The sequence below is a fragment of the Phascolarctos cinereus genome, unplaced genomic scaffold, assembly GCF_003287225.1.
Source record: "Phascolarctos cinereus isolate Bilbo 61053 unplaced genomic scaffold, phaCin_HiC Scaffold_2;HRSCAF=192, whole genome shotgun sequence".
In the NCBI taxonomy this organism is placed as follows: domain Eukaryota; kingdom Metazoa; phylum Chordata; class Mammalia; order Diprotodontia; family Phascolarctidae; genus Phascolarctos; species Phascolarctos cinereus.
The window spans coordinates 225,755,625-225,770,464 of record NW_027555625.1 but is presented as its reverse complement, the minus strand read 5'-3'; the positions used below and the strand labels follow the sequence as shown (position 1 = coordinate 225,770,464).

Below are 14,840 nucleotides of genomic sequence, written 5' to 3'. Positions count from 1 at the left end.
CTTCCATTCTACTCCCCTCAAATCTTCCCCCACCTACTTGTTATTTCCAAAAATTCCTTTAATTGTACACTGAATTTTAATTCCATAATTAGATGTAAAAGAAGTGAAAATACTAATAGTCAGTGTGAGTTAGCACATTAGTATGAATCAGTTTGTCTAAGTGTAAATGGTATTTAAATTCTCTCCTGTCTTGATAAAAGGAAGAGGTAAGAAAGCTTGAAGAAACTGGACGCTTAAGGTGTGGGGTAAAAGGAAAAGAGAACAGAAAGACGAAATACATGTGGTCTTAGCTGCCAGATGGTGGTGTTTGCCAGCCCTTGTGTGCAGCTAGATATAAGGCTTGGGCGATGGCTCTTAATTCCTGTCTTGTGTGACCTGGATAATGGACCACTCAGCTGCCTTGTGACATTTCCTTCTGTTGTCTTCTATACTTAACTTTTTTTTAAAAAGGAGGTATAAATAACTAAAAATACTTAGATATTTTTAATTACTTAAAAATACTTTTAAGTAAAAATATGTATTTTAAAAAACTTTTGAGTCATACTGAATCATATACTCAAGGGCTAGTGTGAAGGAAATCTTTCATTTTCCTTTTATTCAATTTTATTATGCCATTCCTCTTGGAACATTTTGGTTAAGTAAAGCCTGCTTTCTGTTAATATTAACCTCACAAGGCTAAAAACAAAACAAGAAATCAAAACAAAACAAAAACTGACTCAGGGAATAATAGTATTAAGGGAAGACTTTTGATATTCCTGAGATAAGAAACCAAATGAGAGGGAGAAGGGAATATCTTTAAAATCCTCCCAAAAGATTTTAATTGTGGAAGAATTTCCTTGACCATGCTTTAGGTTATTTATGTAACATGTAAATCTTCCCCTCTCAATTAGCCCATCTGACTTCTTTAAAATGTAGCCCTGTGGTTTTATAAAGGTAGTATTTTGCAGACTCAGTGTTAAATCTGTAATTTAGTCTGTTTATCAATTTCTTTTAATCTGGTTTGTTCAATCTTAAGTGAAGGAAGTGTGAGATAATGAATCTGTTTAACTAGGCCTGGGTGACCTTTATGGCCAATGAGGCCTTAAAGATGGTCAATTCAAAAAACTACGAGTCAGGCACTGTGCTAAGTGCTAGGGATACAAAAAGAGGAAAAAGATAGTCCCTGCCCTCAAGGAGCTTACAATAGAATGGGAGAAACAACATGTAAACAAATATATAAAAAGTAAACTATATACAGAATAAAGAGGAAATAATTAAAAGAGGGAAAGCACAGAAATGAAGAAGGGTTAGGAAGGGCTTCCTGGAGAAGGTGGGATTTTAATTGGGATTTAAAGGAAGTTAGAGAGGTCAGTGGCTCCAGGCCCAGAGGAGGGAGAACATTCCAGGCACAGGGACAACCAAAGAAAAGATCCAAAGCTGAGAGATGGAGTGTCTCGTCATAGAGCAGCCAGGAGCCCAGTGTCACTGCACTGAAGACTGAAAAGGTGGGAGGGGGCTAGATTACAAAGGGCTTTGAATGCCAAACAGAGCATTTTTGTATTTGATCCTGATATAAAAGGAAACCACTGGAGTTTATTGAGGGGGGAGGCAGCAGTGACCTAATCGACCTGAATTTTAGGAAAATCGTTTTAGTAGCTGAATGGAGAATGGATTGGAGTGGGTAGAGACTTGTTATATATTTAAAAAAATTATTTCTCCATCTCTCTGGTATAATTTTCTCTATAAAATCTTGTCATAAACTCCAGTCTTGGTCCAGGGTTATTTTCTGATTCTTGAACCTGTGCTTAAGCATAATAAAACCTCGGTTTTTGCCTTTATAATTTCTGCATTGTGATAGATGTGTTTGGCAGCAATAACCTATTACGTGAACTCAAAGACATGACTCTCCCATAATAAATTTGGCAAACCATGAAGGCACAGGCAACAAGGTTGAAAAGACTGGGACTTCTACTTCTGAAGCCCTCCTGTGCATTGGAGGCTTTGAAAGGGAAGGCTGAGTCAAGCCATGAGGACTGCTTTCCTGCTAGTATCAAAATTGTAGAATGAGGTGATTCTATCTTCTGTGTATGTTTGATATTTTGTTTTTTATCTCTTGAATTTGAATAGTTTGTCCTAAAATTGAATTATAATGTGGTCTCATTTAAAGTAAGATGTGTTCTGTTAGGATAATTGTGATGTTTATCCTCTACATAGGTAGATCAGATGTTAATGTAAAATATGCTTAATATTTGACATTAAGGAGATATGTTTAGAAACTACATGAATAAAAATTAAAAGTGTAATTGCTTCAAAACTACTCTATATTGGTCTCTGAATGCATGTACTATAGAATGCCAAATTGATAGATAGATGTATGTATTTTTCTTTGTAAGATGATTCAGAAATGCATTCAACTGAATTGATGTTATTTGACCGGCAATAAGTTTTGTTTTATTTTAAAATCCATAATATTGTTTGTGTTATTGTTAGGCTTTAAGATTTTCTTGTGGTTTTTTTTTTGTATAAGAAATGCTGTGAATTTGAAAAAAAAAGATACCTAGAGGGTGATATAATTGTATCCTTTTGTTATGAGAATTTTATAAACTATTATGATTTTTTTTCAAAATCTTTTATTGGATCTTATTATTTGGGGCTTAGGATCATTCCTCCTGGAATGTTTAGTTAACTGAGCGTGTTTTCTTTTGTTTTTTTCTTTTTCTTTTTTTTAATTTAATTAATTTATTTTGATTTATCAACAATCACTTCCATAAGCTTTTGAGTTTTAAATTTTTCTCCCCCTCCCTCCCCACTTCCCTCCCCAAGACAGCACATAATCTGATATAGGCTATACGTACACATTCCTATTAAACGTATTTTCACATTAGTGATGTTGTAAGTAAGAATTAGAACCAATAGGAGGAACCCCCAGAAAGAGGAAACAAAACACAACATAAGGAAAAAAAATAGCAAATAGTATGCTTTGATCTGCATTCAGTTCTTAAAAAAAGAAAAAAGAAAATTTAAAAAAGGGGCAGCTAGGTGGCACAGTGGATAGGGCTCTGGCCTTAGAGTCAGGAGGATCTGAGTTCAAATGCGACCTCAGACACTTGACAGTTACTAGCTGTGTGACCCTGGGCAAGTCACTTAACCCTGATTGCCTTGCCAAAAAAAAAAAAAGAATATACAAACTCCATAGTTCTTTCTTTGGATGTGGATAGCATTTTCCATCATGAGGCCTTTGGAGATGTCTTAGATTCTTGTATTGCTGAGAAGGGTTAAGTCTATCAATATTAATCATTGTGGCTGTTACTGTGTACAACGTTCTCCTGGTTCTGTGAAGCCAGTTTTCTGTTAATATTAACCTCATCTGGCTAAAACTTGACTCATGTAATAATAATACTAAAGGAAGACTTTTTGATATCCTTTATATAAGAAGCCAAAGGGGAGTTTGAGCTTCCCAAAGTGATTTAGTTATTTGTGGAAAGATTCACCTAGCTAACTATTTGTGGAAAGAGTCCCCTAGCTAACTATTTATGGAAGAATTTTCCTGATTCCAAGCTTTAGTTGTGTATGTGACATGTAAATAAATTCCTTCTCCCCAAATAGCCCGTTGGGATGTCTTTAGAATGTAATCATGTAGTTAGGATTTTGCAAACTCAGTGTTTAAATTTGTAACTTAGTGTACTTACTAATTTGTTCTAACTTTGTTCAGCCTTAATGACATTGAAGAAGTGTGGGATTGTGAATTTGTCTTTTTAACTTTTATAGCCTAAATGAATGTACAAGATTGCAGTGTGTAAAATAATTTATTTCTCTGTTGGATGTAATTTCTTCTATAAAAGCTTGTCAGAAACTCCAGTCCTGGTTCAGGGTTAATTTTCTACCTCTGAACCTGTGCTTAAGCATCATAAAACCTAGGTTTTTATTTCTACAATTTCTACATTGTGGTAGATTTATTCAGCAGCAGTAACATTACCACATGAACTCAAAGAGAAGATATTTCTCCCATAACTTAGAAAATTAATTCCTTTTCTAATCTGGATGCTACTAAATTGTGAATTAAGCTGTTAGAAAATGTGTTCACAATGTTTAAAAACTGTTGAATATTTAATTGGGTATATTTTGCTTTAAAATGAATAATAATAATAACTTGCTGTTTGGGAAAAGTACAGTAGATCTTTTGTAAATTCTCCTTATCTGTGAAGTTCTTTGGGGACTTATCAGGTTTCTTGGGATCTTCTATTTGGGCAAGGTCATAAAATCTTATCAGCCTTGTTGATAGCATGGTTTTTTTTTAATAGTATTTTATTTTTTCCAGTTACATGTAAAGACAATTTTTAACATTCATTTTTTTAAAATTTTGAGTTCCAAGTTTTCTCCTTCCCTCTCTCACCTCCTCCTTTCCTAATATGGCAAACAATTTGATAAAGGTTATATATGTGCAGTTATGTGAAACATACTTCCATATTAGTCATGTTGTGAAAAAAAGAAACAGACCAAAGAAAAAAAAAAAGAAAAAAGAAGGTAAAAACTGACTCCATCAGTTCTTTCTCTGGATGTGGATAGCATTTTCCATTGTGAGTCTTTTGGAATTGTCTTGGATCATTGTATTGTTGAGAAGAGCTAAGTCATTCGTAGTCAATCATAGTACAATATTGCTGTTACTGTGTACAATGTTCTGCTCACTTCACTTTGTATCAGTTGATGTAAGTCTTTCCAGGATTTTCTGAAATCCTCCTGCCTGTCATTTCTTATTTGCCAATAGCATGTTGTGAAATTCTAAAGTACTGAAGTGGTTAATAAGAAACTAGGAAGTCTCACAGCTGAAGTGAAGGGGGCTTACAAATTTGTTTCATAAGAAATGATTTTTATCTGATAGATTATTTGGTCACTGATTATGAAAATTATAGAATTGCACCTGAAATAGTATGTATTGAAGTTACACTGTTAAGCCAACTTAGTCTCAACAGACCTCAAATTTAAAGATTTCATATTTGCCTTAAGGGTTAATATGCAATTCCTTAAGATATCGGTATCTGTTAGCATGGTTACAGTGGTAAGCATTTTTCTGGGTTTTCATTGAACTATTATATGTTCATTATATGTGTGTAATTGCAGAATATGGCTATTTTCTTAATTTCCTGTTTTGAAGTCTCTATCTGATAATATTAAGAGACAAAAAGGCTCGTTTTACAAGGTTAGGTCCTCATGGATGCTTTTAAAGATTCCTCCTTCAACCTATTCTTGTTGTTGAGTCATATCCAACTCTTTGGGACCCCATTTGGGGTTTTCTTGGCAAAGATACTGAAGTGGTTTGCCATTTCCTTCTCCAACTCAATTTGCAGATGAGGAAACTGAGGCAAACAGGGTTAAGTGACTTGACCAGGGTCACACAGTTAGTGTTTGAAGCCAGATTTGAACTTAGGAAGACTCATCTTCCTGACTCTAGGCTCTCTATCCACTGAACTGCCTACCAGAGTCAGTCTGTAGAAAGCATTATACGTATTGTGTACAGGCTTCAGGTAAAGACAGAAGGAGCAAGAAATATGTAAAAATTGAAATTCTCTGAACTTTGAGGTGAATTATGGGTTCCTGATTTGATGCTCTTCTTATAGCTCTGTTGTTTATAAGGTTAGCTCCACAAGATTTGAACTGTTTTTCACCACATGAACTAGTTACTGGAAGAACCAAATTTAAGAGCTTATATTAGGCTTTACTAAATTGTATTAATTAGAAGGTTTTAGCCGCATTACCTAGGGTAATGCAGTTGACTTGGAACAGGGAAATGAATCTGCTGGAAGGAACATCTCCCTAGAACAGCTGTGGGAATAAGACTTATTCCAGAATTTCCAAGGGAAAATGTTTCCCAAGATCAGATGGTGACCTGAGACGAGTAAGACTCAAGATTAAATATGTTGATTAATTGGATATTTGGAGTGGGTTACCAGGAACAAGTTGGATCAAGGAAATCATGTTATTTAATGTTGATGATGATGATTATATTATTTTTGCTTTGGTGTTCCTTGTTGCTTATGTTTGCCTGCAGAGGCAGGTATGCATGCCCAAATTCTAATGTGGACACACCAATTTATAAGTGAGAAGTATTGCAGACCTCTCTATGATCAAAGTGGGGGAAACTGTGAGGAGAATTTTTCATTTTCCTTTCATACTATTTTATTATGTTATTCCTCCTGGAACATTTTGATTAACTGAAGCCCGTTTTCTGTTAATATTAACCTCACCTGGCTAAAAAACAAAAAGCAAAAAACAAAACTGACTCATGGAATGATAGTATTAAGGGAAGATTTCTGACATTGCTAGGATAAGAAACCAAATGAGAGGAAGAAGGTAATACAGCATCTTTAAAACCTCCTAAAAAGATTTTAGTTGTGGAAAAATTTCCCTGACCAAACTTTTGGTTATCTTTGTCACATGTAAATCTTCTCCTCTCAATTAACACGTTGTGACTTCTTTAAAATGTAGCCTTGTAGTCTTGTAAATGTAGTATTTTGCAAACTCAGCGTTTAAATCTATAACTTAGTCTGTTTACCAATTTGTTCTAATTTAGTTTGTTCAACCTTACTTGAAGGAAACATGAGATAATGAATCTGTTTGACTATGCTTGTGTGACCTTTATGGCCTAAGAGGCCATAAAGATTATTCTTATATGTTAAGTAATTATTTATGATCCACAGCAATACCAAAGGACTCATGATGCAAATGTTATCTACCTTCAAAGAGAAAGCATATTTTCTTTCACTTTCTTTCTTTTTCTTGGTTCTGCTTTTTTGTAACATGGCTAATGTGGATATGTTTTATATGACTTCTTATGTATAATAGGAATCATATTTCTTGCCTTCTCAATGGATGGGGGAGAGTCGGGATGGAAGGAAGGAATTTGGAAGTGGAAATAAATATTTAAAAAATATTTCTTGATCTCTCTAATGTAATTTTCCTCTATAAACTGCAATCTTGGTTCAGAGTTATTTTTCTGAATCTTGAACCTGTGCTTAAGCGTAATAAAACCTAGGTCTCTATAAAACTTCTTTAATTTCTGCTTTGTAGTAAATTTATTCAGCAGCAGTAAGCTACCACATGAACTCAAAGAGGAGGTATTTCTCCCACAACACTAGAAAGGACTATTTAAGCCAACACATTCACTTTACAGATGAGATAAAAACTTTTAGGTCCCAAAGAGATTAAATGACCTGGCCACAGTTGCACAGGTAGTAAATGGGAGAGCCATGTTTCAAACTCAGGCTCACTGATGTATATGTTCTGCTTCTCCAGAAGCTTCTAAGATTGGAAGAGTGTTTATATTCCTTTATCTCCCACTATGCCTACCACATAAAGTAGGGGCAGTCTGTCAGCAAGCATTTACTAAGTGCTTACTGTTCTAGGCACTGTTATGTATATATGTATATATGCATGCATATAAACATTATATATTAACAGCATGCACAGCATTTCTTTGTTTTTATTTATTTTTTTCAATTAATAGGCATTTATTTTCTTTCCCTTTTACTCTCTCCCCAAATAAAAAAGAAAAGAAACCCTTAAGATAAATATCTATATCCATATCCAAATATCCAAGTTCCTGTATTGGCCATGATCAAAAAAATGTGTCTCATTCTGTAGATATAGTCCATTACCTCTTTGTCTGGAGGTGGGAATCAATCTAATAACAACGTTATTAGGGTATTGCTAGTTTTTCTGGTTCTACTTGTTTTACTCTGCATTAGTTCGTGCAAGTCTTCCCAGTTTCTTTGAAACGATCCCTTTCATCATTTATTTCGGCACAGTAGCGTTCCATCCTATTTACATACCATATGTACCATAATGTATATACCATAATTTGTTCAGTTGTTCCCCAATTATTGGATACCCTCTTAGTTTCCAGTTCCTTGTTACCACAAAGAAGAGCAGCTACACATATTTTAGTGCCTATAAGACCTTTGATCTCTTTGGGGGTATTGGCCTACTGGTGATTATTCCTGGGTCAGTGGACATGCATAGCGTAGCAGCTTTGGGGGCATAGTTCCAAATTGCTTTCTAGAATGGCCGGACCAATTCATAGCAATACTAGCACTGCATTGATGTATCAGTTTTCCAACAGTTCCCTCAACAATTGTCATTTTCTCTTTTTGTCTACTTTGCCAATCTGTTTCAATGAATATTAAATGAATAGTAATGATGACAGCCCTCTTTCTATATACATGTATACAGGTATAGATACACATATGCGTGCATGTGTTATCTATAGCTACATATATATATATGGGTATATATACACATACATACATACACACATACATACTCCCTGAGGAGGGAGCTCAGAGAAGAAGCCAGACTAGGATGGGGTGGTCACATAGAGAAAGAGAGAAGGCTTAATGACAATGGGTTGATATAGGTAAGTAGAGATGAGGGTAGTATTTATCCAGGGAGTTGAGTGTAGCCAGACAGAACTAATGGACTGGGGGAATTGGGAAGGCTTGAAAATTTTAGTTCTTGCTGAGGATAAAGTGTATATTGAGTGGGTAAGGAGGAGAGGAGGTGAGAGTTAACAGATAAAGAAGTTGTATTTGGAAGGAGAGACTATCATATTTTTACTGCCTTAAAGATTCACATCCTAGAAGTGTTCTTCCACTCCTCACGCTCTTTCACCCAATAGACCCAATCTTGCCAAGTTCTTATTTGTCAGTTCTGTCTCCACAACATCTCTTACTACTATACCCTTCTCTTCACTTACATGGGATTCATGCCTCATCACCTCTTATCTAGATTAGTTAAATAGAATAATCGTTTTCCCTGGCTCTAGTTTCCCCGCTCTGTGACCCAATCTCTACACTGATGCCAAAGTGAAATTCCTAAAGCCCAGCTTTGACCTTGTCACTCCCCTCTTTAATAAATCGCTGGAGGAACCCCTCTTGCAGTACCCTGCTCCATTTAAGATCAAATATAAACTGCTCTCTGATATTTAAAGGCCTTCACAATCTGGCTCCAACCTCCCTTTCCAGACCCATTATTCTATTTCACACACTTTATTCCATACAAATTTGTTTTCTTGCCTTTCTTCACACTTTTGACACCCATCTTCCATTCTCATTACTTTGCACATGTTATCCCCCACGCCTAGAAAGTAATCCCTTTTTACCTCTGCCTCTTTGTCTCTCTCTCTCTCTTTGTCTCTCTCTCTCTCTCTCTCTCTCTCTCCCCTCAAAACTCAGTTTAAATACCGCTTCCTAGATTAGGCCTTTCCTGACCTTACCTAGTTAGCAGTGCCTCATCTCCTCTACAACTTTGCATTATATATACTTATATATGTTCATGTTATCTCTCCCTATAGAATATAAGCTCCTTAAGGGCAGGGGCTGTTTCATTTTTGTCTTTGTATCCTCAGTTATAGTGCCTAGCACATAATAGACATTTAGTTAATGCTTATTAATTGATTCAGGCAGATTAAACTCAACACTAATATTAAACAATTTTGTTTTTACTCAGCCTAAATTTTTCTCTGTATTCCTCCCCCAAGAGAACCATATCATACAACAAAAATTTCTTTTAAAGAAGAGAAAAAGAAAAAAACCCCAGCAAAATCAATCAGTACATCTAAAAAAAAATCTTAAAATTTATGCAATATTTTATACCTGTGGACTCCCTTACCTCTGCAAAGAGTGCAGGGAAGCATCTTCTCCCGTCCTTGCTTGTTTTTTTGTCATTTTGCAACATTCTTCTTTGATTATTTTGTGGTAACGGTTCTTTCCATTTATATTGGTAGAGTTGTGTTTATTGTTTTCTTGGCTTTGTTTGATTCACTTTGTGTTAGCTCACATAGGTATTTCCATGCTTCTATGTATTCATCATATTTATCATTTCTTATAGCACATTTATATTCTGTTATATTGGTGGTCCACACCTGCCCTTCTATCCATGTGTTTGAGGCTGGCAGATCCCTTGAGTTTGGAAGTTCAGAGGTGCAATAGGCTAAGCCCAATTGGATGTCTGCGTTAAGTCCTTCATCAATATGGTGAGTTTGGGAAAGGTGGGGGGTGGGCAGAGGTGTCAGGTTGTCTAGGGAAGGGTGAGCTGATCTAGGTTGGAAATGGAGCAGGTCAGAGGTTGTATGCCCATCAGTAGTGGGATTGGGCTTGCAAATAGTCCCTACATTTCCAGCCTTGGTTAGATAGGGAGACCCAGTCTTTTTATTTTTATTTGTTAGTATTCCATATACAAAAAAAATTTGTCAACGAATTAGAAGAGAGGCAAATCATTTTATATATATGTATATATGTATGTATGTATGTATGTACACACACACACACACACATGTAGATACAGTCCATTTTGGTTAGCCATTTCCCCACTGATGGGAATCTTCTTTGTTTTTGTTTTGAGTTCTTTGCTACCAAAAAAAGTGCCCCTATAAATATTTTGGTGTATTTAGGGCCTTTCTTTTTGTCAATGACCATGCTTAGAGGTGGAATCTCTGAGTCAAAGGATATGGACATTTTAATAACTTTATTTACATAATATCAAATTGCTTTTTGAGATGATTGTACTAATTTACAGCTACACCAACAATATATTAGCATGCCTATTTTTCCATAACCATCCACAACATTGACTATCATCTTTCATCATCTTGTCCATTTGCTAGGTAAGGTGAAACCTCAAGGTTGTTTTGAATTGCATTTCTTGTGATTTAAAGCCTTCTTTCATATGGTCGTTAATAGTTTACAATTGTAAACAATAGTTTGCAATTCTTCTTTTGAGAACTGTGTGTATTGTTTGATTGTGTGCATTCTCTATTTGGGAAATGATTTTTAGCCTTATAAATTTCTATTGGTTTTCTATATATCTTGGATATCAAACTCTTTGGAATAAATTTGATACAAATTTTTTTTCCTTTCCTTTCCTTTCCTTTCCTTTCCTTTCCTTTCCTTTCCTTTCCTTTCCTTTCCTTTCCTTTCCTTTCCTTTCCTTTCCTTTCCTTCCTTCCTTCCTTCCTTCCTTCCTTCCTTCCTTCCTCCTTTTTTCTTTTTCTTCTTCACTGTTTGACTTCTTCCCTTTTTATCTTGCATTGATTAATATTTTTGTGCAAAAACTTGTCAATTTCATGCAATCAAAATTATCTACTTTATCTTTTGTAATGCTTCCCTCCCTTGTTTGGTTAAGAATATATCACCTACCTACTCTGTGTGTGTGTGTGTGTGTGTGTGTACATACATACATATATATATATATATACATATATATAAAATGATTTGCCTCTCTTCTAATTTGTTGACAATTTTTTTTGTATATACATTTTGATTTATGTGCTGTATGGTATAAGGCCAATACCAGCATTTTAAATGGAATGTTGAAAACATAGTGACACCACAAATTTAATAGCATACCCAATTTGTTGATCTGTTCATTCTCTTTCATGGATAATAAATCAGTCAATAAACACTGATTAAGTGCCTACTATGTGCCAAGCACTGTGTTAAGTGCTAGGGATACAAAAAGAGGCAAAATTCAGTTCCTGCTCTCAAGGAGCTCACAATATAAGGGGTAGACAATGTATAGACAAATATCTACCTACAAACTATATACAGGATAATGGGAAATAAAATTAACAAAAGAAAGGCACCAGAATTAAGAAGGGTTGGAAAAACCTTTTTGTAAAAAATGGGACTTTGGTTGGGACTTAAAGAAAACCAGAGAAGCCTGTAAGTGGATTTGAGGAGGGACAGTGTTCAGGAATGGGGGCAGCCAGAGAAAGTGGCCAAAGCCAGGAGATGGAATGTCTTGTTCGTGAAACAGTAAGGCCAATATCACTGATCAAAATATATATATTGGGGGCTAGGATTCTTATAATCTGGCCACTGCTCAGATTTTCATAATCTAGCCAACAGCTCACAGATGCTCAGATTTCTCAAGAGTCTAGCTAAGATGGTGAATCTTTAATAAATCTTGTTTTTGGATGAAAGAAGGCTTGGGTCAAATTCTTTTGGTCAGGACTCATGTGTTGTGATTTTGGGATTCCAGGACCCCTAACCTCTAGACCTCATCAAGGCCACTACATGACTTGCTCAGGATCACTAGTCCTAACACAGGGTCTTGAACACAGCAGGTAGTTTTAATATATTCTTATTAAATTTAATTGAAGAAGCATTGAATGAATATGTTTGCTGAGTGGACTGAATGAAGATCTCATCCAAGATGCAACAAGGATTAAATCCTCCCCAAAAGGCACCAAACTCCTTACAATGAAATTCCCCACAAAAACCGGCCTCTCCCAAACTAGTTGTTCTGATCACTTTAGAATGAGGTTTTTGTGACATTGTTGTCTCCTGGTTGTCCACTTATCTGTCTGACTGAATTTCCTCAGGCTCCTTTGCTGGATCTTCATCCAGATCAAACCTGCTAACCATAGGTACACGCCCCAAGCCCCCCAAGAAAAGCATTATCCTGGGCCAAATTCTCTTCTCCCTCAATACAATTTCACTTGGTGATCTTATCAGCTCCCATGGATTCAATTATCTCTAGGTTGACGTTTCTCAGATGTATTTATCTAGCCCTAAACTGTTTTCTAACCTACAGACTCATATTTCTAATACCTATTAGACATCCATCCCATAGATATCTTAAATTCAATGTGTCCACAACAGAACTCATTTCCCCACCACTAGCCCCCCACCCCCCCCCTTCCTAAATTTCCTATTACTGTAGAGGACACCAACCTCCTACCAGTCACCTAGGTTCACAACCTAGGTGTCATCTTCCACTCCTATCTCTCTCCACCATATCCAATCTGATGTTAAGGCCCATCAATTTCACCCTCATCATATCTGTCACTGTTTCTCCTCACATAAAACACTACCTCCAGACTTTTTGCTCTCTGTCCCCCATGCTTGGAATACTCCACCCTCTGGTTTCTTTGGGCCTCAGCTAAAATCCCACTTTCTGAAGATTTTCCTGGTCCCTTTTCATCTTAATGCCTTCTTACAGAGATTGACAGTATGTATCTTGTTTGTACATAGTTGTTTTCATGATGTCTTCCCCATTTAATTGTAAGCTTCATGAGAGGCTGGACAGTTTTCTACCTTTCTTTGTACTGACAGTGTCTAGTACACAGTAGAAGCTTAGTAAATACATTTAAGAACTGAAAAAAAATATATATATATATATATTGGGGAATAAGATGTAAGAAAACTGGAGAGGTAGAAGGGGGATAGGTTATAAAGAGCTTTGAATGCCAAACAGAGGATTTTGTATTTGATCCTAGAGGCAGCAGGGAGCCATTGGAGTTTATTGAATAGGGGAGAAAAAGTGACGTGGTCTGACCTGTGCTTTAGGAAAATCTCTTTAGTGGATGAATAGAAGAGACTTGAGGCGAGCAGACCCACCAGCAGATTATTGCAGTATTTCAGGCATAAGATGATGAAGGCCTGCATCAGAGTCATGGCAGTGTCAGAGACAAGAGGACATATTTGAGTGATTTTGCAAAGTGGAAATTGACAGGCTTTGGCAATAGATTGGATATGAGGGGTGAGAGACAGTGAAGAGTCAAGGATGTGTCCTAGATTGTGAACCTGAGGGACTGTGAGGTTAGTATTCCTCTCTATTAATACAGAAAAGTGGTGGTGATGGAGGAAGGTTTAGGGCAAAAGATAATGAGTTTTATTTTGGACATGTTGAGTTTAAAATGTCTACTGAGCATCCAGTTTGAGAGATATCTGAAAGGCAGCTGGAGATGTGAGATTAGAGATCAACAGAAAAGCTGGGACAATATCAGAGAATCTTTGGCATAAAGATGGTAATTAAATCCATGGGAGCTGAATGAGAATGCCAAGTGAAATATAGAGGAAGAGAAGAGGTACCAGGACAGAATCCTGTGGGACACCTATGCTTATAGGGCATAATTTAGATGAGGATCCAACAAAGACGACTGGGGAAAAAAAGTGGTCATATAGCATGAAGAAAACCGAGACAGAGTGGTGACCCAAAGACCCTGAGAAAGGAGGAGTGATTTTCAGTGTCAAAAGACTGTAGTGAGGTCAAGGAGAATAAGAAAATGCCATTGGATTTGGCAACTAAGAAATCACTAGTAACTTTGGAGAGAGAAGTTTTAGTGGAATGATAATGCCAGAAACCAGATTTTAAGGGGTCAAAAAGAGAGATAAATGAATTTAGAGATATAAAATTTCCTCTAATTACTGCTTTAACTGAATCCCACAAATTTTGCTGTATTGTCTCATCACTGTTATTATCTTTAGTGAAATTATTGATTGTTTCCATAATTTGTTCTTTGACCTACATATTTTTTAGAACTAAATTATTTAGTTTCCAATTAATTTTTAAGCTTTGCTTCAAATGCTCTTTACTGAATGTAATTTTATTGCATTATGGTCAGTAAAATATGTATTTCATATATCTTCTTTTTTGCATTTGTTTGTGAGGTTCTTATGCCCTAATACATGGTCAGTTTTTGTGGTTGTACCATGCACTTCTAAGAAATAAGTATACTCCTTTCTATTCCCATTCACTATTCTCCAGAGAGTTATCATATCTAACTTTTCTAAAATTTTATTCAGCTCTTTAATTTCTTTGTTGTATATTTTTTGTTTTGATTTTTACTTTTACTTTCATTTTACTTTTCCTTTAAGAATTTAGATGCTATGCCATTGGATGCATATATATTTTAGATTTCTTTCTTTTTTTTAAATTTAATTTAATTTTTAAAATTTTTTTTTCATATGCTTTTGAGTTGAAAATTTTTTCTCCCTTTTTCCCCCCCCCCCCAAGACGGCGCACAATCTGACATAGGCTTTACATTTACATACCCATTAAACATATTTTCACATTAGTGAAGT

At 35.8% G+C, this 14,840-nt stretch overlaps 1 protein-coding gene across 1 annotated transcript in view; it reads left to right on the top strand.

Annotated features, from left to right (window-relative positions):
- Positions 1–14,840, top strand: part of FAM178B (family with sequence similarity 178 member B) — a 169,347-nt gene that overhangs the window by 19,209 nt on the left and 135,298 nt on the right. The window contains exon 2 of the mRNA XM_020984025.2: positions 9,862–10,006. The gene's annotated coding sequence lies outside the window, so the exon portion shown is untranslated. The remainder of the gene's footprint in view (positions 1–9,861; positions 10,007–14,840) is intronic.